Raw genomic sequence first — 11,227 nt, forward strand, 5'->3', positions numbered from 1 at the left:
GCTGGGTAAATTTGAATCACAGACCTTGGAAAACGAGGCTGACAAACATCTCGTGATCCGAAGAAATTCGGACCTTTGTCCTGAGACCTGTTGATGTGCAACCCTGAGATATGAACCTGGCTCCAAGCAGAATTAAGAAAGGACGTTTTGAGATGATTGTTAAAACCATGCCTAAACCCCTGTAATCCCTCTATCCCCCATCTCATCCTGCTTGAAGAAAAATTAACTATTCAGAAATTGCAGTAAAAACTTGTGTAGCTCCCCAATTAACACAGGTGGTCCCCTTCATTAACATGTCCAGCCCCAGATGCCTTTCAAATTGTGCTCTTGTGTTCAATAAAGCATTCCAGTTTTCCCCATGCTGGAATCATGTCTAGCTTTTATTTTTCAGAGCACCACTCGGGCCGGCACCTCCAGCTTGTGTTTTGCTGCTTGGATTTGTCTGAAATGAAAGCTAAGGGACCTGGGAGAGCCAGTTCTCAGCACAGAATGCTCCTGGGTTTGTCCCCTCACCCTCATTTTCAGCCTGGGGAAGAGGAGGCTCAGGGGAGACCTCCTCACTCTCTGCAACTCCCTGACAGGAGGGGGGAGCCAGCTGGGGGTTGGTCTCTTTGCCCACCCAACCATCAGCAAGACAAGAGGGCTCGGGCTTCAGCTGTGCCAGGGGAGGGTTAGGTTGGAGATTAGGAAGAATTTCTTTGCAGAGAGGGTGCTCAGCCCTTGGAATGGGCTGCCCAGGGAAGGGGTGGATTCTCCATCCCTGGAGGTTTTTAAGGTGAGACTGGATGTGGCCTCAGTGCCATGGGCTGGGAACCACGGCGGGGTTGGATCAAGGGTTGGACTTGATGGTCTCAGAGGTCCCTTCCAACCCAGCTGATTCTGTGATTCTATGATTCTATGATTCTATGATTAAGAAGCCAAAATTCAGAGCAGTCTGTTCTTCACTCATCCTGTGACATCGTGACCTCTCTTGTCTTCCAGAAGCAGCTGATTCTCCTGGGCAGGATCTATTGTTGGCCAGGGGAGCAGCATTTTGCAGAAAGCTGCTCCAGACCCTCATTCCCAAGTGTAAGTTTGCTCCACTCTATTTCCTGTGCTTGGCATTAACCACTCCCTGGGATATTCATTATGCTGCTCTGAAAAATGAAGTTAATTGATGAATGGAGTGCTGGTTTGCTGCCACTGCCTCTCCATCTTCCCGGGCTGAGCTTCCAGGGTGTAACAGATGTGTGGCCAAGGGACTCGGTCCATCCATCCAGCAGGTCCCTTTGCAGCCTCCGAGCTGTCACTCACCTTGCCAGCCCCAGAAACACACGTAAATCTGCATTTAGAGCGTTTTTGACCTTGCAAACACTTCAACCAAAGGGCAGGGCTGGGAGGAGAAACGTGTGTGTCACAAATGTGCCCTTAAATCCCCCTTGCAGCAGGACGGATGAGCCAGAATCTGTTCTGTTGAATAAGCCGTTAATTTTTTATTTTACTTAGAACTTGTCACTGTCGAAAAAAGCTGCGGATAAATTCTCTTCTGTAAACATCTTAAAAATCGACTTTTCGCGTGTGTTTCAACAGCTAAAAAATATTTTCTGTTCCCTAGAACAAAAATACGATGTAACAAAAAGCTGGAATCACGACCCTGAGATGTTTTGAGGTTTTCTGGGTTGATGTTTACACACTTCAACTCTTTTGTAGCAGTTTGAAGTGGCAAAACAACTTTCCTTTTTACTTTGAAAGTGTTGCAACTTTTATTCCCTTTAAAAAAAAAAAAATAACAGTAAAGCAATTTTGGCTACACTTTTCATGGAGAATTTCAGTTTTTGCCCCCTGGCCATGGTGTTACATTACCCATCACGAGGCAACAATCCCAGTGCTGACTAATTGCTGGAAATGCTGATTTATTTATTCAGCCATTGTTTAATGCAAATGCAACTCCTGTGTCTGTGCTGTTGAAACCCTCTGGAGGAATTTCAGCAAATTCATAGCCCTTGTTTCCTGAGCATGAATAACAAAACCTCCTCCATCACTGCCCTGGCTGGTGCAGTTGAAAACCTCGGTGGGTAAGGTCCTTTCTTGCCATGTCTCCTTTTGCTGTAGGACCAGCACCACACAAAGAGCACTGTCAGTAACAGATACTGGAATAAATATCTCAATTATTTGCAGCAGAGTCTTCCAACTCGTTCTATTCCAGGCCAGAATTTCTCCCCTATTTCAGATCTTTTTGGACAGCTGCTTTATTCTGAATATTCATCTCAGAAAAGAAAGGGGGAAAACCCTCTTTAGGAAAAAAAAAAACACAACAACAAACAAAAACTGAATGGAAAGATTCAGTGTGTGTTCCAGACCGTGTCTTTCTCCTTTTCATTGCTGTCTTTGACACTCAGTGGATTAATGCTCCATCCTTTGCTCTTTTTCTCCCTTGCTCTTTCTCAGAAGTGCAAGATACAATAATTTTAGTACCTAATACATTGTGGTAGCTCAGGTTCTGTACAGCATTATGTTGACCTTTTCAGTATTCAGTATTTTGATTACCTGGTGATCTTGTCCCGCCTGGAAGGTTAGTGAGGTTTTTAAACATGAGAATGCAGCGAACAGGCAGAGTAAACACCAGAACACACTTCAAGACACAACAAAGCTGCTGCTACAATTTGCAAACTGCAGGACACGTGCAAATATTTGCTATTGCCTTTTATCAGCTTGCCAAAGAGAATAGAAGCTGAGGAATAGACTGCTCTGGAAGGACAGCAAGAGTGATGGAGATTGAGGGCTTGATTTATAAGGAGACATTAAAGTGACAAAGTGTGAATGGCTCGACTGAGCAGTTTTTAAAATTGGACTATGGAAGTTGACTGAGAGCAGTTGAGAGGTCCCTGTATCCACAGGGAAAGGTGGGTTAGGGGGCTCCAAGGGGACAGAACTTCCAGCGGAAAGAAAAATTGGAGAGGAATAATTCCAAGAGAATGCAGGGCACTGTTGCAAGAGAATGCAGGGAGGTTGCAGGGCACTGTTGGCTGTTTGTCCCTTGTGGGCAGTGAGGGGGGGGGTTAAAACCTTCCTGGGTGGCTCCTGGTGAACCACTGAACTGTAAGTCCTGGCTTAAAAGCTGCTGCTGGGTCATCTCACACTTTGAGTCTCCCAGTTTAGAGCTGTCAATAAAAGCCATAAATCATTGATTCTCTTTAGAACAAGAAGGGCTTTTCCCTTTGGAGAAAACAGTGTGGGCAAGGTGGTGTGTGAACCCTGGGCTGAGGGATCAGGGTTTAGGTGAAATATTCCCTGTCCTGGGGGCTGTGTGTGCCCTGGGAGGGTACAGGGGGTCGTTGCTCAGCCTTCTGACCCGGGTTTACAGAGCCAGGCATGGAATGGGACACAGGGAAAATGCTTCTCCTGGGAGTAGGATCAGCTGCTTTGTCAGGGCTGTGGCTTTCCATCCCCAGTACATCTCCACTGCTTTGAAGGAGTCCTGCTTTCCCAGGAAATAAAAGATGTCATCTTACATCCATACCAAACTGTATTTTCCTCTTTCCTAGAGTTTATCACAGGCATACTTTGCAAAACCACTTTTCCTTCCTCTTTAATATCCTGCTGATGTTCTCAGCCTCTGCAGGGCACTCTAAGAATATTTTCCAGCGTTCATTAATCCACATGCTGGTGTCATTCATATGCTTCTCTTTAAAGCTGTTGTAATAGGTGAGAAGTAGATAAAAGAGGCCTGGGGAGGTGATTCAAAGTTTGCAATCATCTTTTGTTTGTTCAGTGCTGGTGGAGCTCCAAAGCACTGAGGAATTATCTCACTGTCTTTCTGTTGTTACTCAGACTGTTGTAGGAAAGCTGCTGATGGAATGAGTCCTGAGTGTTAAGTCTTTCTTTAAAGATCCTTAAAAAATTATTCTTTTTTTTTCCTTTTTGAGAAGCTTGTCCTCACAATCTGGCAGGGGAGGAGGTAACTCTCTCCCAGGAGTTTGCAATCACCTTGTCTGTGTGTGAGTAACCACCTGAAATGAAGAGGTTTGCTTTGGGCAGAGCTGGGGGTATAAGCCTGGCAGCGTTTTTCCATGGAAGTAAAACATGGAAATGTACCTACAACTGAGAGAAGTCTTCAAATATTTATTTTATTTGCTTCTCCCTTTGAAAATACCTCTCTACAAGGAGGCACGATTTATAGAACTGCTTTGGAGATGCTGGCTGAAAGAAGCTGGGCTGTATTTATGGTGGGGCCTCAGGGGCCAAGACACCTTGTTCAGTTGAAGCAAATCAGGTTCTGCCAGCACCTGATCTCATCCCCCAAACTGACACCCCCCCACTGAGGGTCTTCACCTTTATTTTCCACCCTCTGCCCCCCTGCCCAGCGTGGCCTCGCTCAGTTTATCCCTCCACTTTCCAGCTCACGGACTGGCAGCTTGGGGCAACAACAATTTTTGTCCACATGCCTTGGGGTCTTTTGGGTCTTTTATATATGCCAGTAATTTACTGTATTAGAGACAAAATTTACTGTATTAGAGCCAGTGCTGGGGTCATTCACCTGCTGTTGGCAGCATGTGAATTCAGAGCTGACCTGCCCACCAAACACATCTTAGGACACATTTTGCTGTAGAGGGCTTGTCTACAGTTTTTAGGTGTAGCCTTGCTCTTTAATATGAGCTATGCTGCTCTGGGCAGTGACCACGTTGATTTGGGTGATGTACACACTGGTTTTACCCACTGATTTCACTTTCTGTTCAAAGAAAGGTGTCCAACACAGAGTTGCTTCAGATTATTGATGCAGGAAATTACTGTGGAGTAAAGGCTGCTACCAATACATGCTTTAGCTCAGTCCTAGAGCAATGCCTGATAAAGGGCATTATAATCTTGTAAGACTTTTATTTCTGCCTCTTTTTATGTCCCTGTGCCACTTTCAATTAAAACATCAGCCTTTGCAAGTGTCACTTCTGGATGTTATTCCTCCTCAGCCCTATTTGTATGCTGGGTTTTTTTGGACTTATTTACCTGTCCTGGGCCAAAAGCTTCATTTTCACTGTCTGGCTGGTACCTGCAAAGCTTGGTGGCATCAGGGCATGATTTTACTACTGGTTTTGGACACCTTTGCCTGTAGCAGAGATGTTTTCTGTGTGCTGAAGGAGGGACAGTGAGTGGAGGGAAATCAAGAAACACAGCTCTAAAACTCCTTGAAGTATTCAGAGTGCTCCAGCAGGAGTTTGGAGGTGCAAAGTGCCAGAGCCTGTGTAGCTACTCATGCTTTGGTGCCTCCAACACCCACCTCAACCCTCTCACTGTGTTTGGAGAGGAGGAGGTTCCTGGCTGGATGTGTCTCAGCTGGGGTTGCAGCTTTGCTCTGCTGTGCAATACTCCTGAAACAAGAAAATAAAATGTCAGGACCTGCTGATGTCCCTGTTCCATGTGTCCCACGGGTCTGGAAAGGGCAAAATCCTTCCAAAAAACAGCATCTGTTAGATGAAGGGAGCTGGTCAGCCCTTGAAATGCAGTTTTCCTGGCACTGGGAATCTCAGCTGAGCTGAAGGGTTTGCCCACAGGAGAGAGGGACTCCAATTCCAAAGCAGAGTGAGAGCAGAGTTTTTTCAGTGGCATCTAATGGAAAAGTGACAAGTGGGATGGGATTCCCTCCCCGTTCTCCACCCAAGTAGTGCCCAAACTGGGTGACCTCTGCCACTGGGACTTGTTTAGAAATGAGCCTGAACCATGAAGAGGATGAAAAGTGGGAGGACAAACCTCAGGAGGGTTTTAATTTGAGAGCCCAGCACTTGCCTTTGCCCCACCAGCAGAGCTGAGCTCGAATCAGTGACCCCAGAGTGGCACTAATGGAAGAAAAAGCAGCTTTTCCCAAGGCCTGTGAACAATGAAAACATGGCAGAGGCTTTGGATCCAGTTATAATTCTGTGATGATTGATGAACTCCACTGTTTGCTTTGGAGCAAATATTTCAGGCAAATTCCTTCCTTTTAGCAGTTTTGCCAGTTGTTAACTTGAGGTGGCATTAATGTGGGGTTTCTTCAGTACTGAGTTATAAGCATATAACTAATTTTTACTTGTGTTTGTTTAGTCATTAAATTTTTACTAAAATCCAGGGCTAAAAGGCTGTTTAGCAGCAATTCCAGCTCCTGTGGATACTGAGAACACCTTTTACAGGAGGAAATACAGGGTCACACAGAACTTCTGAGCTGATTGTGGGATTTGTTTTAATGCCCCAAATTATTCACTAGGGTAAAAATGCTCTGCCAGTAGAACATGTTAAGCTGCAGACCAGAATGGGCAGATAAATGTGAGATATTTGTTGGTTTTGTGGCTGTTTCTTTGATTTTTGCCAAAGCTCGAGGCCCACTGTGGTTTTGAGATGCTGCTTCCAACAGGATCTGTTTGAAATTGGAAATGTGTTTTATACTGTAGAAGAAACATGACTGAAAAGAAAACAGATCTGCAATTTAGGCTTCATCATTAAAGCTGGTCAGGAATTGTTCTGGGGGAATACTGATATCTCAAAGTGAAATTAAGGACTTGGAAAAAAATTAATTGACAATCAAAGGTTCATTCAAAAGTAAAGTTTGTATGAATTTCCAGTTAGAATGAAATTAATCTCTGTCAATGTGAGTAGGCAAGCTTAAGGTCCTGTTCTTTGAGTGTTCTTATGGCTCCTTTTATTCTAAGATACAAAGCAATTTATCTGACCTGCATTAGAGTGGGATGAATCTGCCTGTGAAGGGCCTATTTCTTTCTTTCCTTTTTTAAACCAATTCTATAACCCAATGAATAAGTAACCTGGGTGAAATTTCTCCTTCTTTTATACAACTAAACTTAGAGGGAAAATTGAGATTTTGTAGTTTTATCCTGACTTAGCAGAGAAATCATTCCATTTGGGGAATGTTTTGTAGGGCAACAAAGCACTTGGTGGTTTGTCTCTACCCAGGGCTCATTTAATTTCCCAAGTACTGGATGTTTAAAGTGACAATAAGACTTGGGACTGAGCTTTAGGCAGTGATCAGTGTTGTCACCCTCATCCCCTCACTGGAATTGAGACAGAGAATTTAAGTGATGTGTCCTAGACTGGACAGTGAATCCAAGCTCAAAGCTGAGATTAGACCTTCCTTAAACAGGGAATATTTAGAGAAATATGAAATATTTAGAGGAATATTAAAAATGTCCCCTGTGGGTCCTTGACCAAGGTAAGGCTCACGGATTTATCCAGAGCACAACAGTCCTGGGGGAGGGGGCGGACAGGGAGCGTGAGGAAGAAGGAGTCAGGATTAAACCTTCCTTTCTTGAGAGGGGGCTGGGATTTCCTGGATGGTCCTTGGTGAGCTGGAATGTGCCATGGAAACCCTGACAGGGCAGGTGGTTGGCAACCCTTGTGTTGGGTCAGATTCCTGCTCTCTGCTCACCAGGATTTAGTTCTGAGCCTTGATCTGTCCTGTAATTTGGGTGTTCAAGCCCTTCCCTCTGCTAATGAGAGACCTCATTCTGTGTGGAGTTGCCCACACTAAAGCTGCTGGGAAAATCCAGCTGCTTTTTCCTTGTGTCCTCAGTGGAAGAGCTGCCCCTGTCCCAGGGATGTGTCAGGATCATGCTCTGAGCTCCTGCAGAGCCAAGTGCTGCTCTGGGGGTCTGAGCTGGGGCCATCCCAACAGGAGAGAAAACCTCCTCCCTCAGGCTTCCTTGTTCCCACACCATTCTCCTTTACTTCTGTGTCAGCAGTAGGTGTATTGGTAACAAAATAATGCCATTTTCAGGGAAGCTGCCCTTGGGACAATGTTTCAGTTCTCCAAATACCTCTGACCTCTGCTCACTCCTGTAGGTTGTGTTGCTGTGTCCCTTTTAATGTGCAGGGGAGCTCTGCTGTGCCTCCAGCACATCTCCAAGAATTCACTGCAGTTTATATATAAAACTGGATATAGAGAGGAGGAGGCAGAGAGGAGAGGGCTCTTGAGGGATTGAAGGTAGTTCTTATGGCTTGAAGGCAGTTCTTATGGATTAAAGGCAATTCTTATGGATTAAAGGCAGTTCTTATGGACTGAAGGAAGTTCTTATGGATTGAAGGCAATTCTTATGGACTGTTGAGATTTTGGACTATGTTGAGATTTTCACTGTAGAAGTCCCAGGGTGCCACTCATGTCTGCATTTGTATTTCCAACATGGTTAGAAAACCAACTTTCCCAGCTTTATTTAAAGGATTAGTTGGTCAGGAATGTTTCAAAGAAACCCTTGCTGTCATTTGTTCCTGGGCTGATCACTGCTGGCACTGAGAACGTGGCCTCTGGTTCACAGTCTGGGTAAATTCTCAAGCTGAGGTCGATCTGCTTTTTTCACACTAGAGAAATAAAGTTTTTTAAGACTGTTTCTTTTCTAGCAGGGTTTTAGGAGGGTGATTTGCAGTTTTTAAATTCTTGGAGCAACATTCAAGTTCGTCACTTCTCTGGGATATCACCTTCTCCAGGTGGGACCATTGCTTCCAAATCCAGCTTTTTCAAACCTTAGGATGGGATTACTTTGCTCCCCATTCGAAACCTCATGGTAACCTGTAATAAATAAGAGCAATTTCCCACTTTCAGGATTTTTTGCAGCACTCTACATTAAAAGTTATTCTTGCTGGGACCACTTTCAGAACTAGAAAAAGAGCAGTGTCCTCTTAAGGGGCTTTAAAATATCAAGTAAATAGGATGTGGTCATGCATAGAGTGAGACTCATCTAATGCTGCTTGAACAAACCTCTACAAGAAGCTTTTAGCTCTTCAAAGCCATGACTTGCTTGCATTTATTTAATCATAATCATAGAATATCCTCAGTTGGAAGAGATCCACAAGTATCATCAAGTTGAACTCCTGAGTTAAAGAATAATAATTCTGTTCAATTAAAGAAACTATTTGAATTCATGGAAGCTTGTCTGCCATCCTCTTTCATGCCACATTTTGCCCTGAGAAAAGAGATTTCAGTAGGAATTTCTTTGTTCATACAGTGGGTTTGTGCTTTCAGTAGAATTCAGGTTTGGTGAAGTAACTTGCCTTTTCTTTTTAATGTTGATTTATGTGGGATTATTTACATGAATAGGATGGTCTGAATTCTTCATGCATACCTTGTAAAAGTTCTTTAGGAACCGGGTACCACACAGTCATTTTATTTCTATTTAATCCACACCAGGTTTGTGCATCCTCTTCCCATTTCAGAACCAGTATTATTTTCTCAGTTAATAGCACGTCCTGCTCTGTGTATATATTTTAAAAGTCAGATGATAAAACAGGTTTCATCATCTCCAAGTGCCAATAGATCTTGTTGGAGACAAATTTATAGCTATTACATTTTTGTGCTTGTGTCAGCTAACCTTGGCAAACAGGGGCCCTCTTGCTATTGGGATGAAACTTATAAATCTCTGCTTTCCCACTTTCTCTTGCTCCTGGTTTTGGAACCTTGTCTTAGACCTTGTCTCCTCCTTTATTCATGGCAGCCAGAGTGTCCTGTGGCTCGACATTTCTTCAAGGACCAGGGTGTAATATTTCAACCCTTTTTTATCCTTTTGCTAAAGAATTTATTTCTCTCCCTTGCCTTGATGCATTAAAAAAAAAAGTGTGAACAGCTTCGTGACGGCTCCGGAGTCACAGTTTGGATATTTGTTTATTGGCAGTAATTTCCAGAAACTGAAAGTAATCTCCTAATGCTTCCACTCCAATGAATGGTTTGATCAGTAAGAGTCCTTGGTTCATTTTATTTTCTACCATAATCCTGTTGTTCAGCATCTCTGAGGAGCAGTTTTTCTCTGTGCAGCCCTTGCAGTAACTCCTGCAGCACAGACTGAGAATTCTTCTGTCTCGGGACCCCTTTTTTGCTTTCTTTTCCCCCATGTCTCCAAAATTTACAGGAAATCTTTTAAGGTATGAGAAATGTTATTGCATTTAATGAAAGATCTGCTGTAAGACAAGAAGATCTGCAATAAAATAACCCACCTTAGAGAGAAGTGAAAACTTCCTGCCAAAACTTGGTGTAGCTTCCAATTTTTTTAGTTCTTACATAATCTAAGAAAAAAAAATAAAATGTTGAATGTATTTTGTTACTTTTTGTTTGTTTGTTTGTTTTGTTTGTTTGTTTTTGTTTTTTTTTCAACTCTGTTTTTAAAAATAAAAGTGAACAATGGATTGAACTGATAGCTGACATTTTATAATCTCAGAATGGTTTGAGTTGGAAATTCCTGAAGTAGGAAGGCAGATTTATCCAGGCTGGGTGGGGGGAATGTGCAGGTGTCAAATACAACCACGAGGTAGCAAATGCACTTGGGGTATTTACACAGAATAATTCCCAGTGTGGGCAATCCCAGATAATCCTATTCAGGAAGGGCATGGAATACACACAGAGCAGCCAAATCCAGGCTTTTAACTCTTTGTCTGGCAACAAAGATATGTTTGTCCAATAATTCAGTGTTATCTACTGTATTTTAGTCACAGGATTGCAGGAATTTTTATAGGGTAGAGCTGTTTATTTTAGGTCTGAGAATGTAGAATTACATTCAAATAAGCTCCTTCACTGCTGCAAGAAGCAACTTATTAGCTAAGGAATTCTGTTCTGAATAGGCAAAAAGAGAGGAAAATACTAATATATAGGTCCACCTGTAGCAGTCACTTTATGGCAGCAGGTTTAGCTGGGATATTAAATATTATTGATACTTGTTAATACCCTCTGATAAAGATTTGTTTGCTCTCCTTCCTCTGACAAGGCTTTTCCAAAGACTCAAAGGACCAGCTCTGTTCAGATGTTTCCTCTCTCCAGGGCAGTGTAAGAAAAAGGAGAAGTGGAATTGAGGTTTTCACCTGGTAAAAAAAAAAACAAAGAGGAAGGAAAGCACGTGGCTTCTCCAGCTTGAAAATGAAGTGCAACGTTTGAAATTTGCAGCAGCAAAAGGAGATTTCCTGGTTTTTTTCCCCCCCTTGATGAAAGAATCACAATAATTTCCAAGAATCACAATAATTGTAATTTTCAACAAAATTGTGGTTTGAATGTGGTTCAGTGCCTGTTACAAATTTACAAAGAAGGCTTTCAGATTCTTAACCAGCGCTGGATCTTCTAACTCCAGCTGGGATAGGAAGTGGCTTCATGAAAATGGATTTGTTTTGCCATAATTTCTCACCCTTTTTTGAGAGCTGTAGAGGTTTGTTCATAGGCAAAGTGCTGGTTTGGAGGATTTGGTGGCTGCAAGTGGCATTGCAAGGGTCTGTGAGCAGTGACATCACTCATTATTAAGCT

General features: G+C 43.1%; 1 long non-coding RNA gene across 2 annotated transcripts; it reads left to right on the forward strand.

Annotated features, from left to right (window-relative positions):
- Positions 1-456: 456 nt before the first annotated feature.
- On the forward strand, positions 457-10,836 carry LOC116799514. Of its 2 annotated transcripts, XR_004361070.1 has the most exons (4): positions 457-499; positions 982-1,068; positions 3,909-3,977; positions 10,701-10,836. It is a non-coding gene; the product is annotated as an uncharacterized LOC116799514 (long non-coding RNA). The 2 variants fall into 2 exon arrangements; XR_004361069.1 differs by lacking the exon at positions 3,909-3,977.
- Positions 10,837-11,227: the final 391 nt, after the last annotated feature.

This window comes from Chiroxiphia lanceolata, chromosome 28 (genome assembly GCF_009829145.1).
Source record: "Chiroxiphia lanceolata isolate bChiLan1 chromosome 28, bChiLan1.pri, whole genome shotgun sequence".
NCBI classification, from domain to species: Eukaryota; Metazoa; Chordata; class Aves; order Passeriformes; family Pipridae; genus Chiroxiphia; species Chiroxiphia lanceolata.